This window comes from Sapajus apella, unplaced genomic scaffold (genome assembly GCF_009761245.1).
Source record: "Sapajus apella isolate SASKATOON/1434 unplaced genomic scaffold, GSC_monkey_1.0 scaffold33, whole genome shotgun sequence".
Classification (NCBI taxonomy): Eukaryota; Metazoa; Chordata; class Mammalia; order Primates; family Cebidae; genus Sapajus; species Sapajus apella.
In genome coordinates this window covers 23,732,375-23,750,824 of record NW_022436973.1, presented here as the reverse complement: position 1 = coordinate 23,750,824, position 18,450 = coordinate 23,732,375, and the positions used below count along the sequence as shown (strand labels likewise).

Here is an 18,450-nt window from a genome sequence, read left to right as displayed (position 1 = left end):
CCAAGCACATTAATTTATCACAGTCTACCTTCTACTTCCTAGTGATATTACACTACTTTACCTTACAAGATTATACTTGAGAATCTCACAACATTAGACAAATGACACCAAGGGCCATTATAATAAAATTACTCAAAACTAGACATAAACAAAATATCTTAAAAACAGTCAGAAAACAAGCAACAGCCCAGGTTATATATAGGTTGTATATACAAATGAACACATATGAGGCCAGCATCAGATTTCTCAAAAGCAGCAATGCAAGTACGAAGACAGTAGAGTAGCATCTTTAAAGTGCTTAGAGAAAAAGAAAGTTGACCTAGAATTCTACATCCAGAAAACATGTCTTTTTAAAAATGAAAGCCTGGGCAACATGGCAAAACCCCGTTTCTACAAAAAAAATACAAAAATTGGCCAGGTGTGGTGACACATGACTGTGGTCCCAGCTACTCGGGAGCCTGAGATGGGAGAATCACCTGAGCCTGGGGAGGTCAAGGCTCCAGTGAGCCAAGATTGTGCCACTGCACTCCAGCCTGACTGGCAGAATAAGACTCTGTCTCAACATTAAAAAAAAAAATCAAACTAAAGATGTTTTCAGATATCCAAAGGCAGACAGAATTCATCACCAGCATATTTGTATACAAAAAAGTGTTGATTACTCCTTTAGGAAAAAAAAAGAAAGCTACCAGATGGGAGTCTGAATCTACACAAAGGAATGAAGAGCGCTGGAAATGACAACTACGGGTAAATAAAATCCCCCATTTCTATTACTTTAAAAATCACTTTAAAAATAAATTTGACTATTTAAAGCAAAAATAACAATAGTGTACTGAAGAGTGTGTAATATATAAAGCAATACTACGTGTAACAACAATTACACAATGGGAGTATAATGTCGTAAGGTTCTGGTTCTATAAGCGAAGTGGTATAGTATCACCTGAAAGCAGACTGTGGTAAGTTAAAGATGTGTATTATAAACTCCAAAACGACTGCTAAAATAATTAAACAAGAACTTATAGCTAATAAGCCAACAAAAGAGATAAAATGGAATCATAAAAAATATTAATTTAAAAAAGAAGCAGAACAGAAAAGGAACAAATAACAAATGGAACAAAGAGAAAATAAATAGCAACATGGTGGATGGATTTACACCCAACCATATCAGTTATCACATTAAATGTAAAGGGTCTAAACACTCCAATTAAAGAGGCAGAAATTATCAGATTGGAACTTGCGAGGCCACCGCCTAGACAGAGGTGGGGGTGGGCAGCCCCTGCAGCTGTGCTCCAGCATCTCATTTTGCTGCCTCTTGGACATGTAGTCCCTTCTCTGTGGGCCCAAATGGAAGGCAGGACGCTTTGTGCCAGGAGCAGAGAGTACAGACTTCCCAGCGTGTGCTATGGTAATGTCAATGCAGAGCAGCACTGAGTTAACCTCAGAAAGCAGCTGCTAGCACCTCTGAATGAGTCTTCGTCCACCACCACCTTCTACCCCAGATCATTGGCTCTGATTCCACAGTTCACCGACTACCATAATCCTAGCAGCTGGGTAACCCATCCCACCCTCAGGACAGTGTTCTGCCAGCCAGCATTAGAGAGAGGATCTCCCTGTGAAGACAAACCCTTGGAAACCAGCCCTAAATGCCAAGCAACCAGACTGTTTTCCCCACTTGATGTCATGTGAGCCTTTGTCCAATGTCTGCAGAGCTTCTCCCATGGCAGGATAAGTGGCCAGGCTGGACACACAATCTCAGAGGACCCAGGAAGGGTTATTGGTCGAATCTAAACCCAGATATCATAGAGATATTGTGTTCATTCATTCATTTGTCCAGAGAGTGTTTATTGAGTGAATATCTTCTGTGTGTCAGGCACTATTTTAGACACTGAGAAAGCAGTGAAGACTGTGAAAAGGCTTGTACCTCCCAGGGGCTCAGGGTCTAGCAAAGGAAGACAGGCAAACATGCAATAAAGTATGATGACTGGTAAAATAGCAATCCTTTCAAGGTCTGATGGATGCACCCAGCCAGGTTTTGAAGGTTGAGCAGGAGTCTTCTGGGGGGACAAGCCAAGGAAGGCCACCGCAGGCAAAGGTCCAGCAGTTACAAGGTGGCAAAGGTGAGTAGAAGTGGGATGTGTTGAGAATGCCTTGGGCCCTGGTCTGCATGGATGGTGCACATGAGGAGGTAAGGGCCAGGCAAGCCTGGAGAAATAGCATGTGCCAGTTGATTAAAAACCTGAATGCCTGGCCAGGGAGGGAGTTTGGACTTGACCCCCTGGCCTGGAACAAGGTGTCTTTGAGGGATTCTATGCAGGTGGATGGCATGAGGTTATTGGAGCTTCAGAAAGGTTACTCTGGAGGCAGAGGAATGGGCATGTGGGAGCTGGAGGAAGCCGCTAGAGGCAGAGAGGTGAGAGACGGGGCTGCTAGGGAGGACTGGCATAATGGGGGCCAGAGTTAGGCAAACGTCTGTCTGGGTGACAAGGAGGAGGTGAAGAGGTGAAAGGGGCAGGGCCTGGAGACCTATCAGACATGGAGGAGGCATGGAATTTGGGGAGGGCTGTGCTGGAGCTGATCTAGAAGATACTTCTGCGGGGGCACCACAGGCCCGGGTATTACCACAGACGAAGGGGAGAAGAGGGGGTGGTGGTGTTCTCTTGTATCACCACAGATGAAGGGGAGAACGGGGCAGGGCGAGGGGTGGGGCAAGGGGCGGTGTTCTCTTCTCTTTACTATTGGCTCTGACAGTGATGTGGAGAGGTGGGCCCTGTTACCAATCACACTATGAGTAGCCTGGATTTCTTGCAATCCTATGGGGCTGTCCTCTCAGAGCTGATGGAGGCCAGACGGGGACTGGGGTAGACAGAGCAGCAAATGTGGCCATCCTCACAATACACAAAGCCAAGAGTCTCAGGAAGCAACGCCTTGGAGAGCAATAGGTGTGATCTCTCCACTGCCTCCCTGCCCTTCCTGAGCTCCAGCTGCACTTGCCCGTCCCAATCACACTGTGCTCGCTCTGCCTTCAAGCATGTATATATGTGATTTCCTCTGCCTGAAACTCCTACTGCCTCCATCCTGCTCAATTTGGCTCACTTTTCCTTTAAGACTCATCCTGTATTTCCCAGCCCTCATGTGACTTAGAATTCCTCTGTGCTACCCTCCCCTAGCCCTTGGTCACATTTCTAATCACAGTGATGTGGTGGCCTTTCTTCTCTCACTCACCACTACTAGATGGTGAGTGCCTTGGAGGTTGGAATTGGGTTGTATTATTTCTTAATTTTCAGGGTCAACATGAGGCCCGAAAGAATGGAGAGGCAGATGGAGGGATGGATGGAGGGAAGAGGGGAGGAGTGATTGGAGGAACCAATAGATGGAAAGAGAGAAAGAAGGAAGGGAGGGAGAAATAGAAGGAAGGAAAGAAAGAAGACAGGGAGATATGGGTGGACAAAGGAATGGATGGATTTATGAGGGATTGATGGATGGATAGGAGGAAGGAAGGAAGATGCATGGATGGATGAATGGATGGATGGAGAGATTTACAGACACATGACAGCATGCATTAGTGAAGGAATGAGTAAATGATTGGTGGAGTGGGAGAGTGAGCAAATAATGAGCAGGTGAATAAATAAATGATCAAAAAATGAATGAGCAAGTGAATTGATGTTTGAGTGGATGGATGAATAAGTAAATAAGAAAATAAGCAACTGAGAGAATGGATGGATAAATAAGTCAGTAAACTCTTTGCATAAAATAAAAGAAAAAATAGATTGGTGAATGCGCTGATAAACAAAAGTAGTTAGTAAAGAAATATCATTGGTAACCTGAGCTTCCCTGCCCAGCAATATTTGTAGCCCTAATTTCTTCAGCCTGTTGTGGACACGGCTGTATCCCCAGTGCTTATAACTCTATCTGGTGCATGGTAGATATTCAATCAACATTTGATGAATAAATAAATGTATGAATGAATGTTGGTAGACCAGTTGACCCAGTGCTGTGGCAAACACTGAGGTTGATATTAGGAGACTGGTTTCTAATCCTAGCCCTTTGCTTTTCAATGATGTCAATTGGAGCTCAGCCTCTTTCTTCTCTGAGCTTCTGTTTCTCTATCTGTAAAATGGAATAATTGCCTTTTTTCTTTCAAGGCTATGGTAAAGATGTAATTGTGACCAGAAAGCGGTCCTGATTCAGACCTCAAGAGGGGATTCTTGGACCTTATGCAAGAAAGAATTCAGAGGAAGTTCATAAAGCGGAGGCAGGTTTATTAGGAACGTAAAGCATAAGAAGAGCAGTGGCGTGGGCTGTGCGTAGTTATTTCTTGATGACATGCTAAACAAGCGGTGGATTATTCATGAGTGTTCCAGGAAAGGGGTGGGCAATTTCCAGAACTCAGGGTTCCTCCCTGCTTTAGACCATATAGGGCAACTTCCTGATGTTGCCATGACATTTGTAAATTGTCACTGCACTGGCGGCAGTGTCTTTTACCGTGTTGATGTATTATAATTAGCGTACAATGAGCAGTGAGGACGACCAGAGGTCACTTTCATCACCACCTTGGTTTTGGTGGATTTTGGCCAGCTCTTTTACTGCATCCTGTTTTATCAGCAGGGTCTTTGTGACCTGTATCTTATGACACTAATCCCATCAACCTCCTATCTCATCCTGTGACTAAGATTGTCTGACCTCCTGGGAGTGCAGCCCAGTAGGTCACAACCTTATTTTACCCAGCCCCTATTCAAGATGGAGTCACTTCTGTTCCAATGCCTCTGATGCAATAATAAGAGCCACATGGCAACAATAAGGGCTCAACAATATTCACTCCAGTCCTCCCCACTCTTCTGTACTACCCGAAATCCCTTCTGGATTTTTTTTTAATTATAAAGCCCACACTATGTATCTTCTCTCACGGAAGCACACTTTCTCATTTGTACATCTGAGCAGCAGAATTTCACCCATGGCACCTCCTGGGTTTGGTCAAATGAGACAAAGATTCCCTCCGACACAAGCTAGTCTGTCTCCTCTGAGCCCTCCACTTGACTAGGCAGCATCTCTGTCCTTGTCAACTCCAGCTGGAGCAAGAATCCGACTAAATCAGTTTAGCAAAAATCCCCACTCTTGGTATCCGACTACTGTGGATATCTGATCAGCTTGGCCTGCCTTCAGCAATAATCCTATCACATTAGTTTAGCTAGAAAATCCCTGAGGTTTCCTCTAAGTAATTTTCCATCCATGAGCCCCCGCCCTGCTCCTTGGTTATAAATTCTCACTTGTCCCTGTTGGGGTCAGAACTGAGTCCCACCTCTCTCCCCATTGTGAGACCCGATTGCAGCGATCCCCATACCTACCGCCAGGGCCCCTTGAATACAGTTGACCTCACCACCTTCAGCGAGTGCCACAAATAACGTTGTTTGTTTGTTTTTCCCCTGCGAGACAGAGCCTTGCTCTGTGGCCGAGGCTGGAGCGCAATGGCGCGATCTCGGCTCACTGCAACCTCCATCTCCCAGGTTCAAGTAATTCTCTTGCCTCAGCCTCCCGAGTATCTGGGATTACAGGCACCTGCCACCACTCAGGCTAATTTTTGTATTTTTAGTAGAGACGGTGTTTCACCATGTTGTCCAGGCTGGTCTTGAACTCTGACCTTGTGATCTACCCGCCTCGGCCTCCCAAAGTGCTGGGATTACAGGCATGAGCCACCGCGTCCGGCCATAACGTTTTTTTTTTTAAAGAGGTCTGGATTCATGAGAAGACCTTCCTCTCCGACGTTCCAACCTTAGCTGAGAGCCCTCAGCATTTATAGGTTACCATTTTTGCTTTTATCATCATCGTCATTATTGAAAATTTCTCCCAGAGCTTCAGGCAGAACTACGTAGACAAAATACTTCGGGCCTGTTTTCATCTTCGTTTTTAATTTTAAATGGAGAAAACATGGGATGGGTGGAGAAAGCAAAAGTGCTTTCTACTCGAGTGAGGTTTACATTTCTGAACGCCACGATCCAAGCTCATTCCCCACTGGTTGCCAGGAGAGCTGAAGCAAACCGTATTTCCCTTTCTTTGCAGTGAGGAAATTGCCTAATCATTTGCAGGCTAGGAGAAAAGACCGCACTGCAGAACAACATGTTTTAATAGGAAGCTACAAGACTTCTCACCTTAATGCTAACGACCGCCCATTTATATTAAATGGACCCCTGAGCGCCCTCCTTAAATGCCCGTTTTCTTTTTGTCTCCTTGAGTTTGAACCTTTAAGACCACCTGGACGGTGGGGACATCCTCCCTCAACGTGCATTGCTCATCTCGCCACGAGGGGGCGCTCCCAGATCAGAGACAGGCGGCTGCCGCCCACCTGCCTCGGGCCGCCACCTCCTGTGCAGGCATCAACTTTGTGCACCTGCCCATAGGGCAGGGCCGAGGGCGGGGGAGGTCTCCTGCCCCATTAAGACTATGAAGTCCAGGTGCAGCCCTGAAGGCTAGAGCAAGGTCACTACCGAGGAAAAAGATGTTCCTTGAGACTTCCCAGGATCTCTGCGAAAACTCTGGACTTCTGGGAAGTCAATGGGACTGCACTGAGGGCCTACTGTGTGCCAGGTTTTATTCACTCCACAAACACTGAGGGCCTGCAGAGGCGACTGTTCAGGAAGGGGAGGAAGCTGAGGGTGAAGGAGGGAGCCTGGCCCTCACACCAGTTTCCCTGGCAGCCAGCAGAGCGCTCCACAACCTGTTGCCCAGCCAGCAAGTGGTCTCAGCTGTGGACTAGCTTCAGCCTGCCCCCAGGGGAGCTCTGGAGTAGGAACTGTAGTACCACGAGGTGAGTGACTGATCTTTTGCACCCCCAGATTTGGAGTGGGGGGTATGACAGCCAAAATCAGGGCCTGGGTGTGGCTCCCGTAGCATCTACGCCAAATGTCAGCAATGATTGTTTTTGGGTTGTGGTTATGTTGAAGATCCGTCCCTTAAGCAGAGAGCGTGAAGATAGTTCTCAGAGACACCCTCTCTTCCAGGGCTCCCCAGGGCTCTCAGCGTCAGCCCCAACTCTTTCATGAGAGTCTGCTAGAACCTCCTTCTCCAAAAGAAAATCTCCAGTGGAGATCAATGTGTATCCTTGGGAAGCTGAGATAAGATGATGAGAGGCTATGGTAAAGGTTGTGTAGGGCCCCGAGCCCTGCTAGTTCTCTCTGCATACACACCTGTGCCCAAACTGCACCAAGTTCATCTGACACTTTTCCTCTTTCTCTCTCCCAATCCAGTCATATGCCTTATTTTGTCAATTCCATACCCTTAATGTTTCCTACCCAGACTGGCAGTCACCACGTAGTTAGCAGACAAGCAAGGACTTTGGGGGTTACCCCCAAACCCCAATTTAGCTCCTGAGTGAACTCAGGAATGTCAATGTGGAAGGGATTTTTTGGATGCAGAAAAGGTTTCTTGCAAGTACTTGTTCCTTAATATTCAATGTAATACAGTAGTTTTAATAAAAAAAAAAAAAAAAAGCCCTAGTCATTCTTAAGCCTTTGAGTTCAATTTTCAAAACTTATTATTCGATTTCTATGCAATCAGTTTCAAGGGGCTTTTGATGAATGGTCAGGCAACTCACACTCAGTTAAACGATCTGTCCCATTTGCAAACTTGGTTAATTAAATTATCTTCAACACTACACAGGACTTACTAATTTAACATATTCAATTTCCTTTTTTTAAACCCTTTCGTTGCCTGACCTAACAAGCAAAACTTTCCAAAGTAAAATCTAATTTAAAAACTTATACAACAGTGAATCTCAAGATCTCTTATACATTCTGGAGTCATTTATAAATTTAGTATAAAAAGATTCGTGTGCTTCTCGACGGAAGAATCACAAGTCTAAACTCAATTGCACATTTTAAATTGGAGTCACAAGGCTAATTTGTTCATACTCTGATATGCAAAAAAAAAATCTTCAATGTTATGAATACTTTAAATATCAACTACACAATAATAAGAGTTTGACTTCTAAACCTTTGCGGAGTTAAAAGACATCTGCCCAGTGATGGAAAAGTTCTCCATTTTAAGGTAATTGGGGTGACGTCTTTCAGTACATTGTACCACCTCGGGGCCAAAGACTCCATATTGTGGCAGAAACTGCTGGATCCCCAATATCCATGCTCCCCTGCGTCAGACGTAGAACCCCAGACTCTCACTGGGCCAATTGGCCACCTAGAATAAAGATGACATTTCCCAGCCTCCTTGCATCTAAGTGTGGCCATGTGACTCAGATCTGGCCAGTAAGATAAACAGAAATGTTATGTAGCAACTTCCAGAAACCTTTCCGAAAACACAGCTGGCACATATGTCCGTTCTCTCTCTTATTCGTTCCTCCATCTTGCCACCTGGACCATAGAGGTTGATATAGTTTGGGTATTTGTCCCTGTCCACATTTCATGTTCAATTGTAATCCCCAGTGTTGGAGATGGGGCCTGGTGGGAGGTGTTTGGATCATAAGGGCGGATCCCTTGTGAATGGCTTGGGCCATCCCCTTGGTGGTGAGTGAGCTCCGGCTCTGAGTTCACACAAGATCTGGTCGTTTAAAAGTGTGTGTGGCACCTCCCCCAACCTCCATCTCTCGCTCTCTCTTGCTCCTGCTTTTGCCATGTGATGTGCCTGCTCCTCCTCCACCTTCCACCCTGATTATAAGCTTCCTGAGGCCTCCCTAGAAGCCGAGCAGATGCCAGCACTATGCTTCCTGTATGGCCCACAGAACCATAAGCCAATTATACCTCTTTCTTTATCAAGTATTTCTTTGTAGTAATGCAAGAACAGCCTAACACAGGTGGGATGGTTGGATGCCAGTCACTGGCTTGGATCTGGAGGTCCATAGCCCCCCTCTAGGGCTGGTGGCGGGATGGGCTAGAAGAATTCTGAGATTCTGACAACTTCATGGAATAGAGCGTCCACTTCAGCCTGTGAGAGAGTGTTTGGGAAGATCCCTCCCATCCCAATGCTTCTTGGCAATGTGACTTTGCCCTCTTCCCATCAAGAGATGAAGTCTGTTTCCCTCCCTGGAATCTGGATGTGTCCCTGAATTAACCCAGCACTGTGCTTCCACCTCCATGTAGCAAAATTGGCATCGGGTGACTTTTGAGACCTGACAATCCCATGTGAGAAAGCCAGCCTAGCCTTCCAGAAGGTGAGGGTCTCCAGCTGGGGTACCAGCTGCCGGCAATGGAGTGAGCCTATGTAGGACCCTCCTGCCCAGGCCACCCTCCAGCTGCCTGCAGTTTCAGGAGGGAGCCCAGGAGAAACCCACAGGGGAAGTTCACCAATGTGCGAAATATGAAGTGTAAATTGTTGTTTTCAGCCACTAAGTTTTAGGGTGGTTTGTTGATGAAGTGAAGGCTAAATAAATGCAGCTCTGGGCTGCCCACCTCTGACTTTTTCATGAGAAAGAAACTTTGATCTTGTTTAAGGCATGATGGCTTTGGGTCTTGGGTGAACTGAATCCTGATGCGCACATGCACCTCTGGACCAGAGATTTTGCTTTGATGTGATACCTCAGTGGCCAGGGTGATTCTCTTCCGCTGCTGATGGATGTGCTGAGCCCTTTTTTTTTAATCAGTCGCTATGACAACAAGGGACTCCATTTCCTTTAAAGACATTGGAATCTTGTGTGCAATTAGATTCTGGCCATACCATTACCTAATTCTTCTTTCTGATCTGAGACCAGAGTTCCCCCCACCACTACCCCCGACACTCCCCGCCTTGCCCTCCTCCTGCCCAGGAGGTCAAAGCTGGCTTCCTTTGCTAATCTCCTTATTGCCTAATTGAATTCTGAAGCTGTTTCTTGCCCTTGCTGTCTGCTCAGGCCACGACTCAGACATTTAGAGGCTTCCTTTTGGATTCTGCATCTCTCCCTTTCTGGACTCTGAGCTGTAACATCCCCCCAAGTCAAGTTAGATAGAGAATGAGAGCCTTCTCCTGCTCCAAGCCTCTGTTTTCTTATCTGCAAGGTGGAGACAGTTTACCAACCTCACAGGTAGGCTGGGAGGTCTCTGAGACTGTGTCTACAAACACCTTGCCGTTCTCAGCCCCTTCACTCCCTGCCAAGGCCCCACATGGGCTTCCTGGAACATTGGCAACAAAATCACAGATGCTCCCTATATCCTCAGGGACTGCTTGGCTCTCAGCTCCCACAGTCCTCACCAGCGTCTGACCTTCCCAGGGTCCTCAGGCCAGCAGCGCTCCCACCTCTGGGCCCTTGCTCTTGCTTTTCTCTCTGCCTGGGGTGCCCCCCCCCAGCTCTTTCTTGGCTGTTCCTTCCCCATCCTTCAGGTCTTATTTTAAACCTCATCTCCCCAGAGAAGTTTTCCCTGACTACATCACCAGAAGAGCCAGCCCATCCCATCAAAAGTAATAAAAACAACATAATGAAATTATAACTTTAATACATAGTTTTTAGCTGAAAACTATGTCTCTCACACAAATGTTTAGAGCGGCTTTCTTCATAATTGCCAAAACTTGGAAGCAACCAAGATGTCCTTCATTAGGTGAATGGATGAACTGTGCCACATCCATCCAGCAGAATATTACTCAGCGCTAAAAACGGATGAGCTATCGAGCCACAACAAAACATCGAGGATGCATATTGCTAAGTGAAAGAAGCCAATTTGAAAATGCTACATGCTGTGTGACTCCAAGTATAAGACATAGTGGAAAAGGCAAACCTATGAAGACAGTACAATGATCAGTGGCTTTCAAGGGTTTGAGAAGGAGGGATGAACAGGCAGAACACAGAGGATTTTTAGGGCAGTGAGACATTTATTTATATATTACATATTGTACATAAAAGTATATTTTGTATAACATATTTATACATAATATATTTATACATTACATATTAGTGGGACGAGTATTTTAATATTATTCTGTATGTTACTGTAATGGTAGGTACATGTCTTTATGGGTTTTTGTCAAAACCTATAGATACAAAGAGTGAACCTCAGCAACAGTGCATCAGTACGGTTCATCACTTGTAACACATGTTCCACACGAACGCAAGGTGCTATAACAAGGCAAATTGCAGGTGCTGGGGGGAGGTGAAGAGATGTATGGGGATTCACTGAACTTTCATTTGAGTTTTCCGTAAACACAAAACTAAAAAACGGGTTGGGTGCAGTGGCTCATGCCTGTATCCCAGGTCGTGGCGGGCAGATCACCTGAGGTCAGAAGTTCGAGACCAGCCTGGCCAACATGGTGAAACCCCGTCCCTATTAAAAATACAAAGATTAGCCAGGCATGGTGGCTCACGTCTATAATCCCAACTACTCGGGTGACTGAGGCAGAAGAATCGCTTGAACCCAGGAGGCAGAGGGTGCAGTGAGCAGAGATTGCGCCACTGCACTCCAGCCTGGGTGATGGAGCAAGACTCCTTCTCAGAAAAAAAAATGTATGTATATAAAATCTATTAATTTTTTAAAAATTAAAGCTCGTACAGCCCTTGATGTATATACACTTACAGTGGGGTTTTCTTTGCTTATTCCTGTCTCCCCGCCTTGAGAATGAACTAAATCTAAGAGGAGGAAGCTGGTCAGTGCGTCCCTGTAATGAATGGCTGAGGGACTCGATGCATCGGTTGATAGCCCAGGGCTTGGTGCCTGGGCAGCATTTGTTACGTGGTAAGGGGATATAACTGTGCCACTCTCGTGCTTAAAATGCAGGAGTAAATTCCAAGCTCGTTACTGTGGCACGTAAAGGCTGTCCTGACCCAAGGCTACCTTAGCTGTTCATGCATACAACTCCCTCAGGTGATGTTGGGTCCAGATCTGCCACCTGGGATCCCAGAGGGAGGAAGTTTTCAGTGCTCTTTAAAGCCTTCCACTTCTACTAAAGATAAAGGCTCTGTCTGAGACCAGTAAGTCTTGTAACACCCTTCTAATGCTTGCAAAGCTTCCTTTTGTCCTGTCCCTACCAGACTTTGGCTTAGAGCTGCTTCCTCGTGGTATTGTTGCTTGAATTGTTGCTTGAATTCCTTGTTCTGCCACTTCTATTAAGGGACTATGATACTGGTTTTCCATTCATGGTGATAACATTAAGCTTCCTTCTTAAATCAGCTCATTCACGGTTTTTAAAAAGTAAGTCGAATTAAAGAAAAATGTTAAAAGATAGTGTCGACTGTGGCAGATTGCATGTGAATGTCTGAAGTTTAAGAAACACGACCTGAATTCTAAGTCTTTGGAGCAATGACGTGATTATTTGATTTTTAAGCTGAAATATATTTATTTATCACAGGGTTATTTATGACAGCAATGATAATAATGAAAGCAACTCAAATGTTTATTCCATAGGAAGGGTGATCACATAATTTTTCATCTACGACTCTTCCAAAAGCGAAAGAGGAGCTATTGATATTGACACCAGAGGAAAGGCACAGCCTTGGAACATTCTAGGCAAACCATCGTGTTCATTAGGAAATGCTGAAGTCAACTATGGTATATCCAGTTTGCAAACTATTATGATTATGCAGATGTATAATTGACAGTTATAATGAATGCATAAAAATGCTTAAGATATTATAATGTTAAACAAGAAAGGCATATCATCTGGTGTTCAGAGATACCTGGGGAGAATATATGTTAAAATGTTAATCATAGCTAACTCTGAGAGGTGAGATCAAGGGTGATATTTGTTTTCTTTGTTGGAGACTTATGTATAAATATGTATACCTCAGCTTGTTCTAGAACACTCTAATTCGACACACCTGACCATGCCATTTGTTCTCTTGAACTTCTCCACTTGCTTCTTTTGTTCCTGAGTCAAAGTCCACACATCACAACCACAGCCTACAGGTCTTGTGTGGTCAAGCTCCCGGCTGTGTCTCTGCCCAGCCACCAAAGGCCTCCCTACACTCACCCTGACTCACAACAGCTCTGTCCTGCCCTCCACCATTCTCAGTGACATCCTCAGGGATCCTCAGCCTTCGCCAGGCCAGGTCTCTGCTCTCAACACCTGCAGCAACCTTTGCTGTTCACACTTCCCTAAGTAACTCTTTTTATTTGCCCTGTGAGGTCTTTCCTGCTGAACTGCAAACTCCTTGAGCACAGAAGTCATGTGCTAATCTCCAATTTATCCCCATTAGTGCGTTAATCCTCACTGTGCCTTGGCCTGGGGCAGGGGCTCCGTAAATGATCTTATCTGAACCTCAGACTGTTGTTGGTTAATTTCGTGGGAACCTTCTTGAAGCGTTTCTGGGTTTCACCAATGCTCCTTAATGGACAAGAGATACTGTTGCAATCTGTAAAATCAATGAGGACACTGAATAGCAACATTCCCCCGTGGATTAAAATACAATTGGATTTGCAAAAATTTGATTTATACACTTTCCAGTGATCTATCTTTTGTGTAAAGCAAGTCCCAACTCAGAGATTTTTCTCCCGAAAAGCTCAAACTATGAGGCGACATTTTTCAAGGCTGAGACGGGAGTGGGGAGAGGAGGACTCCAGGCTGGCTTCTGCAGACTAGTTTCTTAAATGCCATCTACCACTTCCACTGGCAGTATCTGAGAGTCCTGATGCCTGTGGCTGCGTATTAAGGACAGAACACTGTGACTGGGGCTTTGATCTCAACAAAGAAAAGCTCCCATGTCACTCCTGGTACCTCCGTCTCTTGTGTTCACTTTGGAGAGTGCCATTCGCTGACAGGGACGCAGAATGTTCCCTCGTGCTCCCTGCAGCCTGCTCTTTGTACAACGGCCGGCACAGTCCCTTTAAATCTGGGTCAGATCATGTCCCTCCTGTGCTGAAAACCCTCCAGTGGCTCCCATCTCGCCATGGGTCAAAAGTCAACATCCACAGCCCATAAGTGGGGCTTCAGTACTATAAATTATCCAAACCAGGATCCTTTGAGAGTAAAAGCAGCTCCACAGTCTCACCGGGTGACAGTATAAACCAGGGCAGTGCAAGGTGCGGGACACTCTCCACCATCTGATCTCTTCCACTTCTGCACCCCGTTCCCCACCCTCTGCTCTTACTTATCCCTTAGCTCCTTACTATTCTCTACACAAACAGCCACAAACCCTTCTCAAGACCTTTGCATCTGCCATTCCCTCTTCCTGGGAGGCTATTTCCCTCACTCCCTTGCCCAGATACCTACAGGCTTACCTGCTGCACACCTCTGGTCAAGCGTCACCTGCCACAGAGCCTTTGTGCCCTCTCTGAGTGACAGCCTCCCTGTCCCCTGTCACTTGCATCCCTCACCCTGTATTTTCCTTCACAGCACTAGCAAGTGCCTGCAGCCTGGAGACTCTTGTTCATTTGTAGGCAACTGGTCTCCCCTGCTAGAAAGTGAGCCCTAGGAAGTACGGACTTTGCTTAATTGCTGTTGAATCTCCCGCCGCTAGTCCAGTGCAGGGCACACAACAGAGGCTTAGTAAATGTTCATCAAAGATTGGAGGAATCTGGGAGGGGAAGGCATTAACACTGACTATGCAACAACTTTGGGCTGGACACTGTCCCTGTATCTTCTTGCAGGATCTCCCTCTATTCATCAGGGCAGAAACCATCACCCCCATTTTGGGATGAGGCAACTGGGGCCTTGTTGCTTAGTTGACTGACAGGTACAGAGTAGGTGTTATGTGTCAGCTTCTGAAAGGACAAAAGACTTTGCCATATTTCACCATCATTTTCTCTACCAAAGAGAAAAGTGTTTGGGAGAGGCTGAAGCCCACCTCCAATGACTGGTTAGCAGAGCTGGGACCATCCTCATGCCTCCAGGTCAAACTCTCAGCCCAGTGCTCCTTCTTCAAGTCCAGACAGAGCATGGATCTTACCAATAACCGGAAAGCCCTTTCCGATTTCCCAAACCTAAGGACAGGCCTGTAGGAGCTCAGCAGGTGTAACTGGGGTTAAGAGTGAGACAGGCGCACATTTTCAGAAGGTACACTTCATGTCAAAGGTGATGAAGAATGAGGAGAGCCCTGAAAACAAAGAATAATGGGGCTTGGTGTAAGTTAGACAGAGATGAGACAAATCATGGGGGAACGCAACAGAGATGCAGATTTACATATTAGAGGGGTGATTATAAATCTCTGTTATAAATCTGCATAGCTAATGGGAGGCGACATGGAGCCAGCGCATGAATCAAGAATGCCGAGATGACTTCTATTAGGGAACCATTGTTCCTGACACTGTCGTAGGGATTTTTGTTGTTTTCACTTTGGGGCCTTTAATTAACAGACAAGCCCCATGGCTGGGCTTATTTGTGTGAAGAGCTTGGAGCCGGGAGTGGGGGTGGGGTGATCCAAATCCGAGGGATCGTAATGATTGCCGTGATCATTATGACAAGACTTTCCTCGCTAGTGACGGTGTACGGCGTTGTCGTGGAAACCGTGTGCTTATTAGTAACGTGCTCTTTTAAGGTTACCAGGATGTTGGCATCCCTTAACCAATGCCCGCTCTGTGATCACTGCACAGTGGCCTTTGTGGCATGGAGAAAGAACCGGTACTCCGCAAGGCCGTCGATATTTTTATTCCAATTCTAACTCTGGCTTGCTCCACATCCCCCACAAACAGCCTATTAAATGATCTCCTTGAGCCCTCTGGATGCTGGAAATGTTCTCTAGTGTGAGCTGAGTGGTGACCACAGAGATGTATGTAAATGCAAGGCTCTGTTGAGCGCCACACTTAAGAGAAGCATGCTTTTATAGCATGTACATTTCAGCTCTATTAAAAAAAAAAAAAAAAAAAAAAAACTTAATTTCAACCTTTTCTTACCACCAGCATAATTTTGTCCCTTCAAAAGGTGTGTGCCTCAGGTGACTTCAGAAATACCATAATCAGAGGCACACCCTTTTAAGAGGGAGCAACAACATGAAAATAGCATGCAGGTATAACCAAAACTTCTGCCAGTCATCTTAAAAGCACATAGAGCCTTAGAATGAACCCAATACAGGGAAGAGAGCCTAGTGATGCAGAGATCATGATATCCCTATTGAGTCCCTTGATCAAACTCTACCTGAAGCTAAATATCCCTGGATTTTTCATTTATGTGAACCAATGAATTACTTTTGTTGTTGTTTATTTATTTGACCCATTTGAGACAGTTAGGAGTCATAAACCTCTTATGTATCACTTGCACTTCATATTACTGAACATATTGTTGAATCCAGTGAAGTCACTATTTTTCTTTCCATTTGACAGACTGGAAACTGAGGCACAGTGGCATTCAGTGGCTTGTTCAGAGTCACCTACGGAAGCAGAATCTGAGCCCCATCCTCTGTGGCTTCTATCAAACCTTTTCCATCCTATGCAGATGTACTTCCTTGACCAAAGGAAATCAGTCCAGAAAAGAAAGTCCGGAACAACTGTGTTCTGCACCTCCTTGCATAAGGGGAAAGCATTAAAGTGAAAAAGGGAGTCTTTTTCATAAAAAAGAAAAGATTTAGAAAGAACTCACAAAATAGTGGTGAGAGGGTACTGTGTCTTATCCTAAACATGTTATTGTTTGTCTTACTCAATACTTTAAAAAATTTATCTGCCTAGAGTTTGAAAAACAGATGTCGCATGCACATCAAGATCTCTGCAGTCTCTTGGAAATCAGAGAAGGTTTTGCCACTCTAGGGCCACGTTTCCCACAGAATATACTCTCCAGTTGGCCCCACCCCCCACCAGCTCTCTTTACTCACTGGCATATACCTACCCTGTGTCAAAATTGACACACTGATAATAAACTTTAATCTGCTTGAATACTTTCACTGACTTGGATTTCACAACATATTCCTACTCTATACCCTCAGAAGTCTAGCATTCATTTGCTCTCCTGTGATCCATGCTCCATTTTCCTCTTGAGAACTACCTGCTTTCTTCTCCACTACTTCGAGTGGGGTGAAATCCATCCCTGGCTCCAGTGGCGTCCATGTGATTCGGTTCTGACCAAACAGAGCATCACATCCATCTGTCCACAGAGATTGGCATGAGCTCGGGATGGGACACATGACCCAATCAAAGCCAATGAGATGTCAGGAAACTTTGATTGAAATTGCAGTGAGAATAGCATGCGGGTATAACCCAGAGCTTCTGCCAGTCATCTTAAAAGCACGTAGAGCCTTAGAATGAACCCAATACAGGGGAGAAGAGAGCCTAGTGATGCAGAGATTGTGATATCCTTATTGAGTCCCTTGATCAAACTCTACCTGAAGCTAAATATCCCTAGATTTTTCATTTACGTGAACCAACAAATTACTTGTTTGTTGTTGTTATTTGTTTAACCCATTGGAGATAGGAGTCCATTTGTTTTCAAGTGGCAGACAGTTCTTCCCTAGAGAATCTGCCAGGCTAGTGACAACAGGATCAGGACTAAATGGCTAAAAATAACAGAAACCTGAACTTCAGTCTGACATAAAGATGGAACTTTCCAAGACACAGGGTAGGTGGATGGATAAGATGAACTCAAGCCTTAGGTTCCTTTCATCCTGATGATCCTATGACTATCAAGAATGACACAGTCCTCAGATAAAGATTTCCTAAATACCCTGGGGAGGTTTCTCCTCTACCCTTGTAATCCTTTATCTCCATATCCCAACTATTTCCCAACAATTACCATTATTTTTAATTTTTGATTTATATTTTTGTTTAGGTGTTTCTTTCTCCCCTACTGGACTGTTAGTTTCATTAACAGCAGAGACCTTGTCCATTTCATTTTTCTATACTTCTACCACCTACAAAAGGCCTGATAAACACAGTAGACCTTTAATTAAGAGTTTGTTGAATGAAAGAGAGAATGAATGGGACTTTCCTCACCCTGAGTCTTCTATAAAGTCACTCAGAAAGCCAGTGTCCAAATGGAACCCATGAGGTCTGTAGCCATTAAATCTCACACTCATCCTGTTTAAAGACATCTTATTGACACCATTTAATGCAAAATATCATTTTAGTAAAGGACATTATGCCATTCGATGGCCAGAGCATCCTTCATCCCTAACTCACTCATCCTTGTCTAGGAACATGGCTGTATCTCCTGTCCTGGTCACCTGGCATAGGAAACGACCCATGGGAATTATGTGGGACGCAGACTCCCTCTGCGGCACCTCTCCCCACTCTCCTCACTGTGTTACTCAATGGTCCAGCTTTGTCACCATCCCTTAAGACAATGTAGGAAAGAAAACTCATTTACTGAGCACTTACTGTGCACCAGGACCTTTGCATCTATGATCTCATCTAACCCTCACAGCAAGTCTACAAAATTGGCACTATTAGTCTTTATTTGACGGACGAAGGAACTAAGGCTGAGAGAAACCAAATGGCTTAATCAAGGTTGCAGAGATCCAATGTTCAAATTTAAGGCTGTGACACTCTACCGTTTTTGCTCTTTGTGTTATCCCACACTTGGTTTTCCAACCTGAATGTGTGTGTGTGTGTGTGTGTGTGTGTGTGTGTGTGTGTGTGTGTGTGTAAGTAACTCTTTATTCCCTAGCACTCTTTTCTGGAAATGTTTTTTTCT

General features: G+C 45.1%; 1 long non-coding RNA gene across 1 annotated transcript in view; it reads left to right on the top strand.

The window, feature by feature from the left end:
• The window catches only part of LOC116563016, a 58,118-nt gene that overhangs the window by 13,087 nt on the left and 26,581 nt on the right, over positions 1–18,450 (top strand). The window contains exon 3 of the long non-coding RNA XR_004274166.1: positions 6,052–6,796. This is a non-coding gene — a long non-coding RNA (uncharacterized LOC116563016). The remainder of the gene's footprint in view (positions 1–6,051; positions 6,797–18,450) is intronic.